The sequence below is a fragment of the Macaca nemestrina genome, chromosome 7, assembly GCF_043159975.1.
Source record: "Macaca nemestrina isolate mMacNem1 chromosome 7, mMacNem.hap1, whole genome shotgun sequence".
Lineage (NCBI taxonomy): Eukaryota > Metazoa > Chordata > Mammalia > Primates > Cercopithecidae > Macaca > Macaca nemestrina.
Window position 1 is genome coordinate 89,598,567 of NC_092131.1, and position 24,398 is coordinate 89,622,964.

The window sequence follows — 24,398 nt, forward strand, 5'->3', positions numbered from 1 at the left end:
CAGAGTCCCCTGTATATGTGTGCTTTCATTGAAGTGCCTGTTACACTTCTCCCGCAATTTACGGGACCACATCTGGTTGCCTATCTTGGTCAGCTTTAGGATATTGGCTTGAAAAAGGGTCATAAATTTTATTTTCAATTTTGTTTCTGTGGCTTTTATACTTTAATATGTCCCTGCAGACGTGCCGAGTGTGATGTTCAGGTTAAGGAGAAAAATGGGTACTAGAGAAGAGTGGCCCGCCCCGTGAAAGGATTTTTGGCCGCAGAAAGAATTCCTCTCTCCTTTGCTGGTGTCGGGCCAAGTTGGGGCTTAAGTTAGTGAGTGCATGGTGCGGTCTTGCTGGTATGTCTTTGTCTGGCCAGCTGTCTTTAGGAGGTTAACCCTCCTTCCTTCTAGTTGGCACTGACCCCACCCTCTGGTGACAGAGTTTGAGACGTGACTCAGATCCAGCCAGTCAGAGAATATGACCCTCCTTGGGATGGGGAGAGACCATCAAAGCTCGGCCAGTCATTGCCTTCATTGGAGCTGCTGGGCAACAGGCTGCCCACTCCTTGGGTCCAGCTATGCCTGAAGCCCTGTGCTTCGCTGAAAGTCCCCATTACTCAAACCAATAAGTCCCCCACCTGCCCCCAAACTTATAAGCTATTGTAAGTTGGAATTCTGTCACTTGCAAATGAGTCATGAGTAATAGCTGAGTCTTTCGAATACTAAATCTGGGGTGTATGTTAGGAGTTCCTCGGGACAGAAGCATTGGCCCCCTACTCCCAGTTCTTCCTCCATAGACAGGTGTTTGAACAGTGTTGGAAGAGGCTTAGCCACTCCATTCAGCCCACACCTACCACGAGCATCCCAGGACAATCCTTCTGGTTGAGCCTCCATTTTCTGTCCTATAAAATGAGTTGCTAACCCATGAGACCTGTGAGAATTAAGTGGGAAACCAGAAATAACTCAAAACAACAATGTCTGACCATCCCTTATCTCTGATTCTCAAGTTCAAAGAGCTCTGAAAGGAAGATTTTTCCTAACTTTTTTTGATGGCCAAAACGTGACTCCATCTAAATGAACTGCCATGCGGTTCATTTCATGTCTGTGAAAGTCAGCTCCCTTCCCCACTTTGGGGTTCCTTATATTCTTTGATTTCCTTCCCCCAGAGCACTTCCAGCTGCACCATTCAGCAAAAGTAACTGAGCCTCCTGCTCTGCGCAGGGAAGTGAGTCTAGCCCTTCTCCTGTCTTCAAGGAGGTTTAAAGCATGATCAAGAAGTGGGAAGGGGAGTCAACTACTGGCTCCCCCACGCACAGCCCCTTTGTGGGCTCTCTCTCTCTCCCCCTGTCTCTATCACTGTGTGTGTGTGTCTCTCTCTCCCCCTCACCCCCCCCCCGACACAGTCACACAGACCCTCTACACAAGGGGACACACACGCACACACATATACACCCCACACACATATACATATATACACATTCCGGGAGGCATGATCAAAATTATTTACGGATTCAAAGGAGTGAGTCCTGGCAGGGCTGGGCACTGTGGTGAGTGTGGCAGATGTTTGACCACCCTCCCTCCACTGTGGCATCCTTGGGGATATCCTCTGGGGGCTGGAAAGTTCAAACCTGCATTTCTCAGACCCACTTGCCTCTGGGCTGTCAGCAAGGGCCTGACAATCAGATGCATGTCACCTGGACAGGGAGGTGAGGCTGAGGCCTTGCTCCTGTTGCTTTCATTCTGCTGTGACAGCAGAGATGGTGGAGAAGGCACTTGGTTTTCTGCAGCAGTGGAGACAACGGTCTCATGCTTGTGGGAGGCAGGCAGAGGGCGTCTGTGTGGCTGGTGTGGATCACGACTGAGTGGCCAGCATCCTGGGCATGAGAGGCAGCTGAGCTTCCTCCGCAGAGCGGCTCTGCATGGGGAGCCAGCCGCTGCTCCTCCTCCCCGCTCCCCACCTCGTGTTCATGTCAGAGATGCAGCTCCAGTTCTGCAGTGTGAGGACCAGTTCCAAAGCCACACTGAGGGCCTGCACCTCCAGCCCAGGTGACTGTGTGCATACCTAAGCCTTCAGTTACCCCTTTTCTGCATACACCTCTGAGGGTGGTTTCTGGGACTGCACATGAGCTCCGAGCATCACGGGGGCACATGAGAATGATGCAGGAGAGGTCATCGGACTTGAGGGAGAGACATGTCCCAGGGGACTTGGGACTCTGAAGGGTGCTGTGTGAGGAAGAATTGGACTGGGTCTAGAGGTGCCTTAGTGATGCTGACAGGGAGAGGGCGGATCAATGGAGGGTGTAGACATCCACGGAGGACAGCCTGGAGAGGTGACTGTGGAACAATGTTCTGCATGCAACTCCAGGACGTGTGGACCCTCCCTCCTGCCTCTGGGACTTGGGGAGGCAACACATCCATTTAAGAAGGTTGCCCACATGGGGACCCTGAGGAGACATCAGGCCAGTTCAGACCAACAAGTAGAAAAAGACATGAGAAAAGATTAAGGATGGAATGGAGATTATTTATTATCAAATAGGACATGTTCAGGCCAAGAGAAAGGGCTCATGGAAGGACCTGAAGAGGGGCAGGGAGTGAGGAGAGTGGGTCCGGGCCCCTGCCGAGGATGCAGCTAGAGGCAGGAGCCAGAGAATGGAGGCAAGTGGTGTCCCTGGCAAATGGCGTCCTCTGTCCCTGGGGTGATCCTTATATGTCCCTCCTCATTGCTGGATTAAAAATTAGCTCTGGGCCAGGTGTGGTGGCTCACGCCTGTAATCCCAGCACTTTGGGAGGATGAGGCGGGTGGATCACCTGAGGTCAGGAGTTCAAGACCAGCCTGGCTAATATGGTGAAGCCCTGTCACTACTACAAATACAAAAACTAGCCAAGCATGGTGGTGGGTGCCTGTTGTGCCAGCTACTCAGGAGGTTGAGGCAGGAAAATCTCTTGAACCCAGGAGGCAGAAGTTGCAGTGAGTCAAGATCCAGCACTGCACTCCAACCTGGGCAACAAAGCTAGACTCCCTCTCAAAAAAAAAAAAAAAAAAAAAAGTTAGTTTTGGGTCTAGGGATAAGCCCAACCACCCTTATTTCCAATCCAAAAGCCTCCAAATGAAATGAAATCAAGGTTGTGTCACTTGGTGGGCTAGTATGATTAACCATAGATTATTAAATTGATCCATCATGGTCCATTTACCCTTAATTTTTTCCCCAATGAACTTATACTGGCAGATTTAATTATTTTTTTAAAAACTGTCTTTAGCAGGACAAAATGTAGAGGAAAGAAACGATATTGGAGTTCCTTTCCCATCCCTCTTTCCTCTTGCCCCTTTTCTTTTCCTCCATCTGCTGCTGCTCTGGTGGAGGTTGGGGATGGGGTGGGCCAGGGATGCAGAAAACCGGGACACAGCTGGAGTGTGGGGTTCCCTGCCTCCAGAAGGGGTGGCAAGGGCTATGGGGTCGGGGATGACAGGGAGAAAGATCAGGCTGTGAAAGGAGGCTGCTCGGAAGGGCTGGGCCCCATTGTCCTAAACAACCCTTGTCATCCACCCTGATGGATGGATGTCATCCATCCCTGACCAATGCTGGGTCACCCTCAGCTGCCATGGTGGACTCAGTTGTGGTCCCACCACCTGGAGCTTCCCGCCTGTCTTCCTTGCTGAGAAGACTCAGAACCACACACACCTCTTACTCACCCTCCACAGCCAGCACTGGCCTCAAGGAGCAGCAAGGCAAGTCCTACAGCATCCCTCGTTTTCCAAGGTGGACTCACCCTTACTATTCACCCTTTTCTGTTGCCTTCTAGACATACCACCCATTTAATTTTTAGCATTCCGATAGGTCTCTCAGTGTTTTGCTTACATTTTGATATTGAGCATCTTTTCACGTATTTACAAGCAGTTGGAATTCTTTGGTGAATTGTCTTTTTCTAACCTTCATCCATTTTCTAATAAGTTGTTTCTTCTTTTGCCAATATGCAGAGCCTCTTTATATATTATGCATGCTAATCCTAAGTCTACTATATATGGTGAATATTTTATCTCAGCCTGTCCTTTAGCTTTTTAAAAATAAACTACTTTTTAGAGCAGTTTTAAGTTCACAGCAAAATTGAGCAGAAGGTGCAGAGATTTCTTATACACCCTCTCCCATTACAGGCATAGCCTCCCCTATTACCAACATCCACCAGCAGAGTGGTCCATTTGTAACGATTGATGAACCTGCGCTGAGGCAGCATTATCACCCCGAGTCAATCGTTTACCCTGGAGTTCATCCTGGTGTTGTACGTTCTCTTTATTTGAGACAGAGTGTCATTCTCTCTGTCCTTTAGGCCAGAGTGCAATGGCACGATCTCAGCTCATTGCAACCTCCACCTCCTGGGTTCAAGTGATTCTCCTGCCTCAGCTTCCCAAGTAGTGGGATTACAGGTGTGTGCCATGATGCCCCCCTAATTTTTGAATTTTTAGTAGAGATGGGGTTTTCCCATGTTGGCCAGGCTGGTCTCGAACTCCTGACCTCAAGTGATCCAGCCACCTTGGCCTCCCAAAGTGCTGGGATTACAGGCAAGAGCCACCACACCCAGCCAATGTTGTACATTCTATGGGTTTGGACAAACATATAATGTCGACATGTATCCATCATTATAGTATCATACAGAATAGTCTCACTGTCCTAAAAATCCTCTGTGCTCTACCTGTTCATCCCTCCCTCCCCCAACCCCAGGCTACCACTGATTTGTTGTTGTTGTTGTTGTTGTTTGAGATGGAGTCTTGCACTGTCGCCCAGGCTGGAGTACAGTGGTGCAATCTTGGCTCACTGCCAGCTCCTCCTCCAGGTTCATGCCATTCTCCTGCCTCAGCTTCCTGAGTAGCTGTAACTACAGGCGCCCACCACCATGCCCAGCTAATTTTTTATATTTTTAGTAGAGATGAGGTTTCACCATGTTGGCCAGGATGGTCTCAATCTCCTGACCTTGTGATCCACCTGCCTCGGCCTCCCAAAGTGCTGAGATTACAGGCGTGAGCCACTGCACCCGGCCCCACTGATCTTTTTATATTTTTCCTTTTTGTTAGTAACAGCTTGGGAGGTGGGATGGGGTGTAGGAAACATATTTTACATTTTTATGTAATAAAATATCCTCATCTTTTCCTTTTATCTTGGTTAGTAAGGCCTTCCCATCCCAAGATTGTAAAAACATTCTTCTATATTTTCCTCTGACTCTTTCATGGTTTGGATTTTTACATGTAGATCTTTAGTCTACCTGGAATTTGCCTTTGGGTGTGGTGTGTGAGGTATAGATCTAAGTTATTTTTTCCTCCAAAACATCCGAACACTATTTACTAATGAATCCGATTTTTTACTGTTATTATTCAACACTGGAAACTATTAACATACTTTGCTAGCATATTAAAGGGAAATATATTCATCTTGATACATTTCTTAAGTTTAAAAACCTGACACCCAGCCTGATCAAAGTACTCAAAAAGCTGATAATACATGGAAACTTTCTCAACCTAAAGAAACAATCCACAGTGTCAATATTGGCTCACCCATTATAAAACAAACAAACAAACAAACAAACAAACAAAAACCTTCATTAATGCAAGATGTTAAAAATTGGGGAAATTAGCAAGGGGTGGGAACTCTCTCTTTTTGCTTAATTTTTTCTGTAGAACTAAAACTTCCCAGAAATAAAAATTTTTAAAAAATCAAGCCAGAGGAGCTGGGTGCAGTGGCTCATACCTGTAATCCCAGCACTTTGGGAGGCCGAGGTGGGCAGATCACTTGAGGCTAGGAATTCGAGACCAACCTGGCCAACATGGAGAAACCCCATTTCTACAAAAAATACAAAAATTAGCCGAGCATGGTGGCAGGTGCCTGTAGTCCCAGCTACTCAGGAGGCTGAGGCAGAAGAATCACTTGAACCAGGAGGTGGAGCTTGCAATGAGCCCAAACAGCACCACTGTGCTCCAGTCTGGGTGACAGAGTGAGACTCTGCCTGAAAAAAAACAAACAAACAGACAAGCCACTGGAAACATGATATTTACTGGTGAAACTTTGTAAGCATTACCACTGAAATCAGAAGGAGACATTTAAATGATGTAATCTTCTCTGTGTTCATTCTTGCTCTAGCGACTGTGGTCTCTGTCTCTTGCTTCCTTCCTCAGTGGAATGAGGACATTTTTACCTCTACTCATCCCAGTTCTACTTACCAGTTTCTGTCAACACATTTCTATATTGTTAAGATTGATAACATTTATCAATGTATTGAATATTGATATTGAATTTATTTGTGGGTTGATTCTCAAAGGTAAAAGCCAAGAGACAAGCAATATCATGTTGACACGATTTTCACTGTAAATTCTATTCACTGCTGAGTCAAGCCACACTCTAGAATGACATACCCTTCTGTGTGGTTCGACTGTCAGTGTCCTTGAGTCATGATAGGAAAATGTTTTCAATTGATTGTTTTTTACACTGTCAATTGCTCAAAATCAAGATATATTTTGGTTTGCTGCAAATCTGGATTATATCTTGTATGTTCAGCTGGTTTTTCTTTTGGAGAGAAGAAACTTTCGCCTTACCCAACAAATGCCTCCTAGTTTCCTGATTCCTAAAATTCTAATTGCTCAGGGTCCATTTCATTCTTATTCTTGAATCCTATCCAAATCCTTGACTAATTTGGACCAGGTGCATCATACACGACTGTGCATCCCTTTGCTTTTCGTGGCTTCCTCTTACATTGTTTGTGTTTGTCATAACTTAAGGTTCCTGCAGTGTCTCGAGCATGCTAGTCTCTAAGGAGTCCAGTTTCTCACAGGTCCTTCCTTCCAGAGCCTTCTGAACTCCCACTCCAGTGAAATGGTTAATATCCAGGCTTGCTATTCAGGTGCAGTCCTGGGTCTTCTGGTGGCTCTTTGGGATTCAAAACTATTGTTTTCTAGAGTTTTTCTTGTCCCTTTTCTTGGTTCATTTCCTTACTTTGCTGGAGTATGCTCTTTAGTTACTTCCTCCCAAAAAATGCATGAGCAGTTAACTTTTAGAATTCCCTCATATCCAGAAACTTCTGTAGTGTATCCTCACACTGGAAGGTCACTTTGGATGAACCATTAGGTTGCAGCCACTTTCCTTAAGTCTCTGAAAGCTCTGCTCCATGGTATTCAAGTATCCAGCAATGCTCTCAGCCTCTGGCTTATCTCATTCTCATTCCTTTGAGGACCATCTGTCTTTCTCCCCTCTGGACACTTTTTAGGATTTTCTTCTTCTTCTTTTTTTTTTTTTAAGATTTATCCTGGCTATTCTGAAAATTCATCATGTGAGTTTAGATGTGGATCTCTGTGTCATTCAGAATGCTTTCAGCTGCAAGTAATTGAACAGCCAATTCATGGCAGCTTAAATAGTATGGAGTTTATTGGTTCATATAATAAGAATTCCCAAAGTAGTGAAGTCCCAGGGCCTTGCCATCAAGTCTCATCTTTTCCCTATTGTCTCTCTCTGCCAACCTCAACATGTCAGCTAGCTGCAGAGGGCTGCAGTGAGTTCAGGCAACACATTCTTGCCATGCAATGTCCAGAGCAGAAGAGGGAACTCTCTTTTCCTTGTGTCTTATTTCAAGAACCAAGAAATCCATCACAGACTCCCTCCTGGGAGACTTTTCTAACATCTGATCAGCCAGAACTGGGTCACGTGCCTCTTTCTATGCTTGTGATTAGAATTATCATGGTGGATGTAGACCGACACAGGTCCAGGCTCTGGGGCTGGGGCTGCACCGAGGAACAGGAAGACCTAAAACAATCAGGTTCTGTTACAAAGGAGGAGGGAGAAATGGCTGTTCAGTAGTAGGCCATTTCTGCTTTTTAATTTTTTTTCAATTTTTATTTCTTTCCTTCAAATATAGAAAGTCAAACTTCTGACACCAATTATCAATCTAAATAATTGCCTTCTTTAACTCTAGGAAATTTTCTTGTATCATTTTTTGAAAAGTATCATACAGCAGGTCCTCGAATAACGTTTTGTTCAATGTTGTTTCCTTATAATATTGATGGGCAAAAACGTGGCTTCCCGGCCGGTGTGGTGACCCTGTCTGTGTGGAGTTTGCACGTTCTCCCCAGGTCTGCATGGGTTTCCCAGGTGCTCTGGTTTCCTCCCACACCCCAAAGTAGTGCATGTGAGGTGATCACCATGTCTAAATGGTACCAGTGTGAGGGAGTGTGGGCGCGTGTGAGTGTGCCCTGCGATGGGATGGTGTCCCAACCGGGGCTGGTTGCCACCTTGGCCCTGAGCTGTCAGAACAGGCTCCGGTCACCCACCACCCTGATCTGGAATAATTGGGTAAATAATTACCTTGCTTGTTTTTATTAATCTATCTTAAATGGATGTATAGCTCACAGTTATTTCAATGTTTAATAGTGGAAGTGTTTTGGTCTTTATTTAGAAGTTTGTAATGTTTTTGTGGCCAGAAATATACATAGAGACTTAACTCTTGTATATATCAACCAGCCTATGCAAAACTTGTTTTCATTAGACACCCTTTCACTTGAAGTCACAGTTTCCAAGAACCTATCCATGACATCGAGAACTTACTGTGCATGAACTTGGTTAAAGAGAGGTAGAGAGAAAATATGAGAATGAAAGAACCTTCTATTCTTTCAACAGATAGTACACATTCTCTTATATGACACGAAATAAAATTCAAATTTCTAATAATGTTATCTATGTATTTTTTAAAATCAAGGAGTTTACTTAGGCTAATAATAACAACAGTCTTTTCCGTCCTCATCCATGAAACTTCTAACATTTACCCCTCTGAGATGAATGCTTTTAACCGCTTTAGCTGTGTTTTATTTTCTGGCTTTTATATCCATATTTCTATATACTGTATTTGCCTATACTGATATTTTCGAGTTTTTGATTTTAGATATTATCTACTGATAATCCATTTTACTTCCTGTGAGCAAACATCAATAGACTTCCTCTCTTGCCAATATTGTATATCAGTTTTTAGTTCTGTATGTATTTGTGTTTACATTATAACTGTGCAGCTATTAATCACAGCTGAGTCATATAGTATACTCTAGTTATAATTTCTTTCTTGTTTAGCTTTTTGTCTTTTCTAGATTTAATAGTTTTTCTCATTTTCCTTCTGTTTAGTTTTCTATGTACTAATCACTAATTTATTACCAAACTGATTGTATTATAAAATTATTTTGAATATTTTCAAACTCATCAACACCAACTCATTTTTGATTTGGAGACATCTTTCTCAGAGTCCTCTATCTTCTGTTCTAATCTTGAAGTGTTACTTTCCAAGACTGCTGCACAGCTGTCCTGGGATGTTCATATTATCCTGGGCATTCCCTTTGCCTGTCTCTTATGTTGAAGACCCTCCAAAATTTGCCTTTCTCAATTTACATATTTATTTTTAACTAAAATTGAAATAGAAAATTCATTTAATTGAAGCATAAGTTATATATTATAAAATTCACCCCTTCAAAGTGTGTAATTCAGTAGTTACATTATATTCACAGAGTCGTGCCACCATGTAATACCATAACATTTTACTTTTCCCAGAAAGAAATCCTGCACCCATTAGCAGTCACATTCCATTTCTCCCTCTCCCCAGATCCTGCAAACCACTGTCTCTATGGGTTTGCTTATTCTGGATATTTCAAATAAATGAAACGATACAATACATGACTTTTTGTGGCTGGTTTCTTTCACTTAGCATAATGTTTTCAAGGTTCATTTATGTTGTAGCATGTGTCAGTACTTTGTTCCATTGTATCGATATACCACATTTTATTTACCCATTTATCAGTTGATAGACATTTGGGTTGTCTCTTCTTTGGGGTTATTACACATGATGCTGTTACAAAATTTGTGGAACTTTTTATGTGGACATGTGTTTTCAATGCTCTTGGGCTTATATCACTCATTAATTTTGATAAGGCATATCCTGCAGTTTGTGAGAAAGGATACATGATAGAGCATGTTGCGGACATGAATATTTGCAAATGTATTTATTATACCCTTACGTTTGGTTGATAGTTTGAGCACAGACTTATGAGGTGGGAATTGTTCCACCTCACTTCAACCATGGTCCTCCTAACCATGAGGCCAGCAGGGAGGCTGATGTAGCTGGGGTAGATGTGTGAACGCTGAGCAACCTGGGAGCCGGGAGTGGCCCTTCTACCCTGCCTGCCCCCAGCCCAGATGTCAGCCTTCCCCTATCTTGCCTGGGCTTCTCTCTGTATGTTCTAAGTTTGCTCAGTAACCGCCCGATTTAAGGAACTTACTTTGCCAGCCTTTCTGTCCTACGGCATCTGTGCTGGCCTCCTGGTAGTGAGCTCAAGGACATCAAGGCACCTTTCCCCCAAGGCAGATCTTCTCTGCCTCTCGTAATTGCTTTTCTGCCCTTCTTGTTCCGCCTTTTCTTCTTTTGTTCTTCCTGCAACAAATCTGTGATTGTATGTTCCTCCTCCCGGATTGCACCTCAGGCCCACCCTGCCCTTAGAAACTACATTAATCTCATTGTTCAGTTCCCACCTATGAGTGAGAACATGAGGTGTTTGGTTTTCTGTTCTTGTGATAGTTTGCTAAGAATGATGGTTTCCAGCTGCATCCATGTCCCTACAAAGGACATAAACTTATCCTTTTTTATGGCTGCATAGTATTCCATGGTGTATATGTGCCACATTTTCTTAATCCAGTCTGTCACTGATGGGGCCTATCATGGGGAGGGGGGAGGGGGGAGGGATTGCATTGGGAGTTATACCTGATGTAAATGACGAGTTGATGGGTGCTGACGAGTTGATGGGTGCAGCACAGCAACATGGCACAAGTATACATATGTAACAAACCTGCATGTTATGCACATGTACCCTAGAACTTAAAGTATAATAATAAAAAATAATTAAAAAAAAAAAGAAACTACATTAATCATTGCCAGAGATCATCAGGACACTTTCCTGGTGGCCTGTGTGGTGGCTTTTCCCTTTGGCGGCTCCCCTCCGTGCCCCAGCCCTCCTGCCCTGGTCTGGGCACATAAGCATGTTCCCAGCTTGCTGGCTGGAGATGGTCCAATCCTATGGGGAAAGGCCCCCCCAGGAGGGGAAGAAGCTCAAATGAGGCAGTATGACTTCCCAGACTTTTATTATTGAAAAATGGTCCTACAGTGCTACCAGCATCCATTTGAGAAAGGACATTCAAAGCAAAGCTCTTCATTTCTGCAACCCTGGGTCTTTCTGGCAAAGATAAATAGGTGGTTAAGGATCACAATAAGGTGTGAGATCCCACATCCAATTCCCAGATCCCTCTAACAGGCAGTTGAACGAGATGTGATTCCTCAGTACGCAACAGAGGACTTGCGTCTCCTGGACACTGATATTGTTACTGGTCTTGAGTCTGAAGGGAATTAAGAAAAATCTTTTGCAGTGACTGTTATTTCAAGCACTGATTCATTTCCTGTTTGGTTGACTCTATGCAATGCCATCTATCTCCAGAAGACACATCCAATAAGGAACAGCTCTTCTTGTTTTTCAGTGGTTTGCACAGGACAAAAGCGATTGTTTCCCCTCTCTTCTATTCCAGCGAAGCCTTTGCCTCTCTTCCGAGAGGACCTTCAGGAGCATTTGTGCAAGGAATGGACCCACTTCCTAAGCCGGTTGCTGACTTTGTTTATACTCAGGGTCCTGTAAGGCCCTGTGTAGTGAGTACTTATAATTTTAGCCTTGGCATCTATTTTTAAAATACAAGTTTAAGCCAGACATGGTGGCTCATGCCTGTAATCCCAGCACTTTGAGAAGCCAAGGCGGGAAGATCCCTTGAGACCAGGAGTTCAAGACCAGCCCGACGTGAGAAATACAGGTTTTATTTCAAAACAAAAAAACTTAGGTGGATGTAGTGGGGCATCCTGTAGTCCCAATTACTCAGGAGCCTGAGGCAGGAGACTCACTTGAGCCCAGGAGTTCAAGACTGCAGTAAAGAAGGATTGCATCACTGAGCTCCAGCCTGTGCAACAGAGTGAGATCACGCCTCAAAAATTTTAAAAAAATAAATAAGTAATTTAAAAAATTTTTAAATACAAATTTAACTTTTTTATAACAGAAGCAGAGCTCAGTCACTCTTGACAGAGTTTCCAATACTATACCTCATCGGAATGGCTCCAGTGTGTGGCCAGAGATAAAACTTAGAGGCATTTCTCCCTCTTGACAGGCTGGGATCCCCTCTACCTTTAAAGGATTCAGATACTTGCCCATGGACTTAAAGTGATCACTTCTGGGACACAGTGTGACCTCCTGGAACTGTGCCTGCCTGCTAACCCACCAACTAAAGCTCCCTTGGGAAGCCTATTTGGGTAGCGCCCTGGACCCAATAAAGACATTGGCCCATAGATCCCTGATCTCTCTCTGCCTGCACTCGCTGACCTCCTTCTGTGTGTGTGTGTGTGTGTGTGTGTGTGTGTGTGTGTCCTCCAGGTGTGTCATGTACGCCCTGGAGCTTGTAAGTACTAAAAACTCTTAAATTTTTACATCGTGGCCGTACCCTGACATCCAACCCCTGATGATGAGGCAGCCCAAGGAGACCCCTGCAGGTGGGTCCCCACTGGCACTCTGTTGTCTGGGCTCCTCTTGACTGTTGGTAACAGTCACTACCAGCTAGGTTGATGGAGAAACCCAAGAGCTTCATTCAAACACCCTGGCGGGTGCCCAGCAACAGACTTCTCTCCTCTGCATCTGCACTACTTTCAGAACACCACATGAAGACAAATCCATGATTCCAGTCAGCCTGTCCATCTCAGCAGCACCCTTCCCAGCCATTAGGAGCATCTCTACCTAAGGCAATTGCTACAGACTGTTTGCATGCTTTGTTTAAATAAAATAAAACCTGTATTGGAGCATGTGTTTTGGGGGAAGAAGCAAAACCTCTTTTGGCAGAAATTTCTGTTAGACGCAGTTCATGTGGAGGACTGCGTGAGAAACCCAGGTCCAGCTCCTCCAGTGTGGGGATTGCTGGCAATGGGTGAGGGGTGGAACAGACCGTGAACTCATGCTCTCCCCCTCTGAATTGCCAGTTCCCCACAGAAGAGGAATTACAAGTGAGAATTCAGCCCGATGCATCATTCACAGCTCCACTCTTCTGACTTCTAATTCCATGAGCATGGTCACAAGTACAAAATATGTGATGGGGCCCTGACTTCTTTTCCTCCTCTGCATTTTCTGGCCAAGTCATGAGCTCTGAAATCTTTGCCTCCGGAGACACAGTGCTGTGGTGGAGAGACAAGTGTAGGGTTCAGTGATAGGGCTTCTTGTTCTTTACTTTTTTTTTCTCTTTTGTCACTTTATTTTCTTTAACTTTTATTTTAGGTTTGGTGGTACAGGTGAAGGTTTGTTACATAGGTAAACTCGTGTCACAGGAGTTTGTTATACAGATTATTTTATCACCTAGGTATGAAGCTTAGCATAGGGCTTCTAGTTCTAATCCTGTTAGTGACTCTGTGTGCATTTGAGCAACACCTCAGGCCTCTGTGTCTTCAGGACTGAAGTGAGAATATTGGAATCAGTGACCCAATAAGTGTGAACATTTTTATTTAAAATATTTTAATTTTAAATCTCTTATTAGATGAAATTCCAGCTATTCAGTGTTCCCTACAGGTCAGTTAACTTGTAATATTCATGCATTTCCAAGCTATAAAATGAAATTTAGGATGTCTTGATGTCTCAATGTAGAGGGTACAGTCTAGCTGCCTGCAAATGGAGACATCTGTTATTTGGATAAGGACACTTTTTATCCATTTTAAAGTTTTTTTAAAAAACAGTTTGGATGATTACTTTGGCTATCGTACTATGACTACATTGTTTGCAAGTGACAGACACTCAAGTCAAATTATCAACAATATGAATTTATTATTGGCAAGTATATAAATTAGGATTCTTAGTTGCAGACTACAGAATCCCCTCCAGTTTATTTAAGAGAAAGGAATTTATTACAGCCTGTCATGTGGTTTGTTAATTTCTGGACAGGTCAAGGACCCAAGCTTAGACCTTACAGCCAGGAGAAATACATGCCTAGCTCACAGGACTCTTCTGAAAACTCCACTGCCACTGCTGCTGCCCTTGGCTTAGGTTTGGGACAATAGATCCTCCACCCCAGCTACTCAGAACAGCCAAGCACCTGGGCCATTCTGCTTGCTGAAAGTCTGATCTCCCTGAGTGTTGCCACCACCCTGGGGTGCTCATTTCCAACTCCCAAGTCTGCAGGTGTCTCTGCCTGGTGGGACCCAGGTCACATGTGAAACCTTCTCTGCAAGGGAGTCTGGGAAATGCAGACTGAGGCTTCCCATCCTCTAGATTCCCGGGAAGACACTGGGTAGGTTGTGAGGGTGCCAGTAGGTGGGGCCTGCCATAGAAGCATCCTGGGGGACCCCTCAGAATCTGTGGGCAGTGTGGAGCTGGGCCTTAGGGACGGAGCTGGGCACTGGGCACTGTGGGAAGGTGAGGACGTCATCTCTACCTCCTTGTTTCCTCTGCCTCTGTCTGCCTGGCTGCTACCTTGGAGTAACACAGCTTCCAGGAGTATTAGAGTTTTACATGTTAGAATCCAGGTCCCACAGGGGTCTAAGTCCCAGTTCCAACCTCCTTGGAAGAGTGATGGGTTGGAACTGGGACTTACCAAATAGCCATCCATATAATAACCATTGGAAACAGAGGAAAGCAACATTCCAAACAGCAGAGTAGCAGACGGTAGAAGTGAGGTGTGGAGACCGGGCGCGGTGGCTCACGCCTGTAATCCCAGCACTTTGGGAGGCTGAGGCAGGCAAATCATGAGGTCAGGAGATCGAGGCCATCCTGGCCAACATGGTGAAACCCCGTCTATACTAAAAATACAAAAATTAGCTGAACGTGGTGGTGCGTGCCTGTAATCCCAGCTACTCCAGAGGCTGAGGCAGGAGAATCGCTTGAACCAGGGAGTTGGAGGTTGCCATAAGCTGAGATCACACCACCGTACTCCAGCCTGGTGACAGAGCGAGACTCCATCTCAAAAAAAAAAAAAAAAAAAAAAAGAAGAAGAAGAAGTGGGGTGTGGAGTCTCTGGGCAAACCAAATAATACTAAGAAGCCAAGAATTCTTCTGAAGCAACTTTACCCCTCAGCTCCTATTGACTGAGTCTAGGTCTGTCTCCTTGTCTCCTTCCTGCATGGCAGCATGATTTTCTTGGAATGTTACACAACCTGTCCTTCTAGGCTGTGGTCATCAGGAGTAAAGGATGGTGACAGTGAGTCGGCAGGGCTGGGCAAGCTTGGCCTGGGTGAGTATCTAGCCAAGTGGCCCTGGGCAAGCCCTCTCACTCCTGTCTTCCCTATTTGTAAAATGGGCTTGTAATGGTGCTTCTAGAGATCATGAAACCTATATGTAAGATACAGGGATCCTTCTCCACAGCATCCTACAAGAGCAAAGGCACCAGCATGCTCCTTCAGACCCTCTAGAACCTCCTCTGGACACTGGTGTCCTCTAGAGAAACCTCCTTTCCAACGGTCCCATACCCTCAGGACCTGCAGTCAGACAGAGCTGATGCTGGCCTCCAGCGGGCCTTTTTGTAGCCACTGGTAGTGCCGCCTTGGCCACTCAGCATTCTACTGGGACACCAAGCCTCTTTTTTTGTTCCGGGCCTGATAATTATAGAATCCTTCTATGCAAGTTTTATAACCCTGAATTTTTAATAAAATATCCCAGATTATTTATATACAACAACCCATTGAAAAAATAGCAATGATTGACTCTAATTCAGCACCCAGTTTATATCTCAAGAGGAATGGCTGGCTGGGTGCGGTGTCTCACATCTTAATCCCAGCACTTTGGGAGGCCGAGGCGGGTGGATCACCTGAGGTCAGGAGTTTGAGATCAGCCTGGCCAACATGGTGAAACCCTGTTTCTGCTAAAAATACAAAAATTAGCTGGGTATGGTGGTGTGCACCTGTAATCCCAGCTACTCAGGAGGGTGAGGCAGGAGAATCACTTGAGCCCGGGAGGCAGAGGTTGCAGTGAGCCGAGATTGTGCCATTGCACTCCAGCCTTGGCAACAAGAGCGAAATTTCCATCTCGAGGAAAAAAAAGAAGAAGAAGAAGAAGAAGAAAGGCTAAGAAAATAACACTTAGAGATCCCAAGTGACCTTAGGTCTCCAGATTCAACCCCACTACTTGAAAACTTGAAATTCACAGAACATAAAATTAACCATTTTAATATGAACAATTTTATAGCATTTGGTACATGTACAATGTTGTGCAACTGTCGCCTCTACCTAAGCCCAGAAGATTTTTATCACCCAAAAGGAAACTCTGTACCTGGTAAGCTGTTGCTTCCCACTCCCGTTTTCCTCCATCCTGGGCAAAGACTCAGTTGTTGTCTCTATGGATTTACCTATTTTGAGCATTTCCTATAAGTGGAATCATGCTGTATGTAGCCATTTGTGTCTGACTTCTCTCACTTAGCATCATGTTTCCAAGGTCCCTGCATGCTAGAGCATGTATTAGTGCTTCAGTCCTTTTTAAGGCTGAGTAATATTCCACTGTATGGATAAATCATGTTTGCTTATCCATTCATGAGCTGACAGACATTTGGGTTGACTCCACACGTTGGCTGTTGGGATTAGTGCTGCTATGAACATGGGGTACGTGTTTGAGTATCTGTTTTCAATTCTTTGGAGTATATTCCTAGGAGTGGAATTGCTGTGACATATGGGAACTCTATATTTAACTTTTTGAGGAACCGCCATACTATTTTCCACAGTGGCTGAGCCATTTCGCATTTCTGCCAGCAATGTACGAGGGTTCCAATTTCTCCACAACCTTGTCAACACTTACTTTTCGTTTTTAAAATTATAGCCATCCTAGTGGATGTGAAGTGGTATCTCACTGTGGTTTTTATTTGCTTTTCCAAGAACTTTCTTTTAAAAAAAACTAAAAGAGTTGGCAATTTTATGTTCACATTTCACAATACAAATGAAAACTGTACTTTTTTGGTCTCACTTCTCCCCTCCAAAATTATTCTCTGATAGGAAGGGGGAGCAGGTTTTCCTTATGCTGCTAAGGAAACACCCAGCATCACAGCACCATGGTCTCCCAGAGAAGAACAAATAAAAAACTGATATGACGAAGTCTCTCCACTGTTCTAATCTGTCTGGCTTACTTATTCTGGGCTACATGGGCACCACCATGCAATGGGTGGGAGGGCTCATCCTGAGGGCCCAGGTAACACTGGCATGTGATATCCCATGGGTGGCCTCATTCCAGGAGCAGGTCCCCTGGTATCACCCTCAGGAGGAGGTGGGCCTGTCACTGCCACCATAGGAGGACCCCCCATAGAGGATGCTGGCATCACACCAGGTGGCGAGGAGGACCTGGACACTGTGGGGAGTGGGATCCCTGCCCCTGCAGGAGGAGGAGTGGAGTATGGAGCAAGAGGTGTCTTTCCTTGTTGAAATGCAGCCATTGTCCTGTCCATCAGCTCGGAGCCTGCTCTTCCATCCCTTTCTGGTGGAGGTCTTTCACAACCTCCTTGTGTTCCCCACCACTTCCTTGTGTCTTTCTTGCAGATGGAGTGTCACGGGTGAGGTCTGCAACGCAGTAATCACAGTCACAATCAGACTCGGGCTTGTTGCTCCGCAGGCCATTGGCCCGGAAACCACGTGCCTCCAAGAACATTTCGAAGTGAGAGATGACACCTCGTTCTTGATTTCTTGAGGTGAATTCTGGCAGATAGGAGATGGGCTGAAGCCTGTAGCAGAGTAGATGTTGTCCGAATTCGCCAGCAAAAAAGAAAGACATGTGATCTCCAGAAGCTGTAGCCCCCAATCCCCAGTCATATCCGAGGAGGATGAGTAACCAGATAGTGTCCACAGAGGAAGAGCGTGGAAAACGGTTTCCCTACTGGACTCGTGGCCACGTCACTGCAATAGTGGTGTTTACTTCCACACGGTGTTTTACCAAGTTACACATCTTTGTGAACAGGACAGGGGCCTGTTACGTGTTATGGATTGGCGGGTTCCCTGTGGGGTGCACAATCATACCCCAAGACAAGCCCTGGTCTGGAGGGCTCTGTGTGTGGCTTGCTGGTATCAGGGACTTCCGGGGCCAAGATTGGGAAGAGGTATGGCGCAGCATCCAGTGGCCAGTGCTCAGGGAAGTTCTGGGAGGCCTGGGCTTCCTGGAGACAACCTGACTGCCACAAAGGTGAGGCTGAGTTGGGACTGGGTTCTGGGCTGCATTCAAACACAGATGATACATGTCCAAAACGGGGCCCTCTGGATGAATGGCAGCGCAGGATTAAAACATCTTGCTGATTTAGCTGCGCTCTGGTTTCTGTGGGTGGAGGAAGTGAGGCCCTCTCAGTAGCTAACCTAAGAGATGAGGCCATTCATGCGTGACCACCGCTGGGGTGTGGTCACACCGGGGAAGTCCTCTGTGCTGTGAGCTGCCCGCACTCTCAGGACATGAGCGCTGGCCCCTGCATGGAGCTCCAGGGCAGCGGAGTCCACCAGGCAGCACATCACAGGCAGGGGGCAATTCAAACCTCCTGTGCCTCTTGCCTCCCCATGACATTGCCCTTGTTGTCCGCCTGCTCCTTTGTCCCCCAGCTTATACCCGGTGCCTTTCCGGCTTCCACCTCCGATGCTGGTTGCATCTCCCTATTCCTCTGCTACAGAGCCTCTGCAGCCCGACCACATGGTAATGATTCCTCCCTCTGTTCTCCCAGGCCCCAGAACTTTGTGTGCCTGTCCCCTGCTCATCCATGCAGCTTCTCCATGAGGCAGCCTAGGCCTCCCAGGACTTCCCTGCGTGACTTCCCTGAGCACTGGCCACTGGGAGTTGCACCCCAACTCTTCCCAGTCTTGGCCCCAGAAGTCCCTGATGCCTGATAAGCCACATGCAGAGCTCTACAGCCTGGGGTTCTGTGGATGTGACCGTGCACCCCACAGGGAGGGTCTGGGAGGGCTCCCTGGACCAGTCCCTGCTCTACCTGAAAGCCAGAGGTGGGAACATGATCTGCAGGGGGGGCTTTGCTGCTATAGTGTGGGTTGCATGAGGAGGCTCTGGTCTTCCTCCAATCCCCCAGGGATGTGGGGTCTCCCCCAACCCTCAATCAGCTATGGTTGATGCTCTGTAAGTCCCCACTTCTTAGCTGCCCACCAGCCTGAATGGACTCTGGGGACCAGCCCAGCCTCTGAGGTTCCTAACTAGATAGACAACGTCACAACTCTACACCTCTCAGCTGCTGTGTGAGGCATGGAGAGTGCACAGAGCCTTTAGCTTAGGCTCTAGAATCAGATTTGCTGGACTTGACTGCAGGTTGGTGTGGACTTGGACAAGTCACTTAACCTTTCTCTGCCTTAATTTCCTCATCTGTAAAGCAGGGATAGTAATAGTGCTGAACTGTAGAGTGGTCATGATGGTTACTAAGACAATGCATGAAAAATATGTAGCCTCGTGCTTGTAGAGGAAAGAGGGATTTGAGTTATGATTTAAAACTGGCTGTGGGAAAGTCTGAACTCAGTGAGAAGCAGACAGGAAACTGCTTGATCTTCTTTACATCCCAGCTTCAGGTGAGACCACTCCTGTCAGCCTTCCCTGCCCCTTATGACATCTCAACTAGCCGGTTCACCTGTTTGCAGGCATTTTTAGTCAAGAAAAAGGCTGTTTCTTATGAGAATGACTCACTTTTTATGTATTAAAGAGTCGATTTGAATCTGACATCCATGTCAAACTCCCCCTCCCACAGTCCTCAGCACAGGCTGGGCTTGTGTCTGGGCCAGGGGTAGGGAAGGGGCAATGTGTGTTATTTTCCTAGTTCTCTCTTTCCCTCCCTCTTCTTGCCCTTACAGGCAGGACAGGGGGATGGGAGATTAGAGGATATAAGCAAGAAATCTTTTCCCTTTTAACTTAACTAGTTCTGCGGCTGTAGTTCTCATGTAGCAACCACTCAAATGCTGGTTCTCGCGAGGACCACATTTTGTGGTTTCTTCAGAGGCCCCACAGGGACATGCACCCTGTGTAGTTTCTTAACCTAGGAGACATATTCTTTGGATAATTTCTTGCAGTCCCTCTTTGCTGGGGATTCTCCGTTGTACCCTTCTCCTGATCCATGCCTTCCCATCTTTGTCTTTCTCTGTCCCAGGAGGCTGACTCCCAGGGACTGCATCTTTCAGCTTTCTTCCTGGATGACTTCTGGGCTTGGCCAATAGAGGTCCCAGCGAGGGAGTGGAGGATGGGCGGAAAGAGGAGTCTGAGGCCTTCCTCATCCCCTGTCTCTGTTGCAGGGCTGCATCTGGCCAGAGTGTGACCGCCACCTCCACAGCCCTGGCTGGGCTGCCCGACCTCCCCACCACCAGTCTTCACTGGGCTCAAAAGACAATTCATCCTGTTTCCCCTTCAAACATGAGTGGGAGTGGCTCCCTGCTAATACTAGTCCCTGGGTCCCTTAACACCCCACCTGAAGGGGTGCCTTCAGGAATATTCTTCAAAAGGCAACACACAGAGTGGGATATCAGCACTATCTATTGGCAATATATACATCTGACAAAAAACTCAGATTCAGAATATTTATGTAACTCCTACACATCAATGAGGAAAAGACAACCCAACATACAAGGAACTGAAGACTTGAATAGATACCTCCCAAAAGAACACATCAGAATATCTTCCTGCATGTGTGTCATGCAAAAGAGTTAAACTTTGTTGGCCATCAGGAAAATACAAGTGAAAACCTATGAAAGATGGTCGCACACTCACTAGAATGACTAAAATAAACATGGTGGCCATTCCAAGTGTTGGTGAGAACGTGGAGCAACCAAAACTCCCCTGCACTGCTAGAGGCAGTGTAGCATGGTGTGAACATTTTGGAGAAAACTTTGGTGTGTCTACTAGAGCTTTTTTGGGGGTGATGTAAATGTTCTAGATCTTGTTTGTGATAGTGGCCACACTACTGGAAATATTTGGCAAAACTCCTTGAATGGGACACCTTAAAAGAACGAATTTCATTTTGTACAGATTTTGTCTTAGTAAACTCAATTTTTATAAATCTCTTTATTTTAACCATGTAGGGCGAATTTCTGCTGGGACCTTGACTAACAACTTCCTTTACTCTCTGCACCTGGCGGGTCTCCTTGATACTTGGCTGCTCCAGCCAGTCTCCCATCCTCAGAGGTTTCTAGGAGAGGAGCAGGCATCATTATTTCTGCTCATTTCTACTTTCAAACATTCACCAAATATCTCTCGGGAACATTGTCACCAGGGACCGTCCAGCTAATTGCACAGGGTGGGCACACAGCCATGTCCCCTCTGGCAGCACCCTGATTTCTAAGAGTATCTCTTGGCATCACATCACCTGGTTCGAGGGATACCTCTTGGCACTCCCACTGCGTGACGACCTACTGCTCCCCTCAAGACCCCTTCTTGCCCCATTTCTCTTAATTCCTCACACATTCTTTACAGCTGATTGGCTGGGCCACTGGGTAAGAGTTGCAAAACCAGTTTAGACTTCTTAGTAAGCCTGAGAGTGGGTTTCTGGTGGCTGGTGGCTCCGTGCTCTTTTGTAAGTGTGGGAGGTACTTCATTCCTGTTGTCCTTGGCTTTGGGGCCATAGCCAAAATCCAAATGCTCCAGGAAACGTTTCAACAATGGCTGATGGTAGTGTGTCCTGGTTTGCTCCCACCTGTTGGTGCGTCCACAGAAACCTGTGCGACACAATCATCCGTTGCTCTGCGGTTTTCAAAAATAGCTGATTGGTTGGTTGAATGAGGCCAGACAACTTTTTTTGGAGGTTTGCAGTGCATAAATAACAACCACAGTGAACCTGAAGTAAATCCTAACCATTTCCTGCCCAGCTTGCAGGGCTCTGCACGGATTCAAGAATTTGTGTTTCCAATGTCCCTAATACACCCACGAAAGAGGGACCAAGATTCAGGCAGAAAATACTCTCCTAAGAATATTTGTCTTTGGGGGTCACAAGAGGATAATCCCTGAAGTTGGCTTTTTGTGACATTGCAACATTCAGAAGGAGGAATATATGTATCTTGAGATGGAGTTTTGCTCTTGTCACCCAGGCTGGAGCGCAGTGGCATGATCTCGGCTCACTGCAACCTCCACCTCCCAGGTTCAAGCAATTCTCCTATCTCAGCCTCCCAAGTAGCTGGGACTACAGGTGCCTACCACCACATCTGGCTAATTTTTATATTTTTAGTATAGACGGGGTTTCACCATGTTGACCAGGCTTGTCTTGAACTCCTGGCCTCAGGTGATCCACCCACCTTGACCTCCCAAAGTGCTGGGATTACAGGTAGAAGAAGGAATATTTTTAAAGCCAAAGATATCTGGCCACCAGTTCCTCCATGAAAGTGGCTACAGCTTTTTAACGCGTAGCTGGGCAAAGAGAATTTGCCAGTAGCTGGGACTTCATCACTTAAAATCTGATAGGACCCCCGCTGTCTGGCCAGGACTAATGCTTTCTCTCATGTAGTTGTGAGGCTTCGCTTCTATTCACGAGCCCACAGTGGCTGGCAGAATCCAGGAGAAGGCGAAGAACAGGAGTGACCGCTCCAAGAGGCGTCCACTCCAAACCCAGATGATAGAGTTAGGGGGCGTGAACTTCTCAAGAAGCAGAAACAGTTTTTGCCAGATAGACACACAGGCAGGGGCACTTACCTTTCTGGAGAACCCTAGAGGCCTCAAAGTGAGTGACACACACACCAAGTGAGTGACACACACACTAAGGTGCTGGTGGGATTCCCACCAAGAGGCTGCTTTGGGTGCGCACGGCCGTCCTGCCTGCCTCTGAGCACCAGACCCAGTTGAGTGGAAGTTTCTGCCTTGCTTCTTCACGGCAGGGGCACGATCATTCATCAGGTATGTGTAGCATCCTCAAACACTTTTAATGCTCACTGGTAAAGCAATCCACTTAAAAACACACTGCATTTCCAGGATCTATGAGAGGTTCTTAATGACCCCAAATCACACGTCCTCCTCGGCCAGGCCCATCACCAGGCTAGCACTTGGGCCATTCCTGTGGGCACATAAAGAACGATGTCATCATTGGTTGTCCTCAGAATTCCAGCTCTGTCCTCTCAATTAAGTCCTATTAACGCATTTGTTAGTACACTGGTTTCTGGCAACCTCTTGGATGACTAGTAGTTAGGCTATCAGACTGAATTCTGTATTTCAAATGTAAATACTTCCTAGCCAGGGGGAAAAAAAAAAAAAAGCTATGTCAAGTCAAATGTTTAAACCCCGAGGAATTTTAGTCTTGTTCAGTTTCCAAACCTGGGAAGTTAGGACCAGCGATAAAAACTAACACATTTCCTCCAGAGCTACTGACAAGGATTTCTCCACGCTTTCCTCAAGATATCTGTCGGTGCCTGATTTCTTACACAGGCTCCTATTCTTAGTCTGGATTCAGTGATTCCTCCTGTCACTGGCAGGACCTGCTCTATGTGGCCCTGGCAGTGCAATCCAGCCTTCTTTATTGGAGGTACCTCACACACAGGGGACCTGCGCTCTCGAGCAGGCTTTGTTGAAGCTGTGAGCAGAGGAGGGGTGATGCTGTGGACCAAGGTAGCTGGAACCTGGAACCCAGACCCCTCTATGCCCCAAGGCCCTGGTGGCTCTGCCGCTTGGAACCTTGCTTGGCCACCCAGCCTGTGATTCTGCACTCCTCAAGTTTTCTAACTGCTCTCAAGTTTTCTAATCATCTTTCCACTCCTCAAGTTTTCTAACTGCTCTCAAGTCTCCCCACACCTGCAAAGTCCCTGGCTTGTTTAAGCAGAGAAATTTCACCCCCACTACTCATTGCACCTACCCTCATGTATGTAAATACTCACCAATGGATGCTCAGCTAAAGTAGGGATAGCTTCTAGGGGAGTTGGGGGTACAGCAGAAGCTCTGAGGAATCCCTTGTTCCTTCTCTCTTCCTCCCACTGTCTCTGAAAAACAGGTAGAGATCTGTCTCACAGAAAGGATGACACTGCATCAAAGGTGGCAGTGGACAGGTGTTTTTAAACAATCATTTCCAGCTGGGTGTGGTGGCTCACGCTTATAATCCCAGCACTTTGGGAGGCCAAGGCAGGCAAATTGCCTGAGGCCAGCAGTTCGAGACCAGCAGGCCAACGTGGTGAAACCCCATCTCTACTAAAAATACAAAAAATTAGCTGGGCATAGTGGCAGGAGCCTGTAATCCCAGCTACTCCGGAGGCTGAGGAAGGAGAATCACTTGAACCCAGGAGGCAGAGGCTGCAGTGAGCCGAGATCTTGCCATTGCACTCCAGCCTCGACAGCAAGAGTAAAACTCTGTCTCAAAAATAAATAAATAAATAAATAAATAAATAAATAAATAAATAAAATCATTTCCTTTCCCACCCAAATATCCTGCTACATC

At 46.1% G+C, this 24,398-nt stretch overlaps 1 long non-coding RNA gene across 1 annotated transcript; it reads right to left on the reverse strand.

The window, feature by feature from the left end:
• Nucleotides 1-21,022: 21,022 nt before the first annotated feature.
• LOC105499240 (uncharacterized) lies at nucleotides 21,023-23,940 on the reverse strand. Its single transcript, XR_011625392.1, has 3 exons — nucleotides 23,845-23,940; nucleotides 22,673-23,030; nucleotides 21,023-21,179 (listed from the first exon to the last, which is right to left on the reverse strand). It is a non-coding gene; the product is annotated as an uncharacterized lncRNA (long non-coding RNA).
• Between the last annotated feature and the right edge of the window lie 458 nt (nucleotides 23,941-24,398).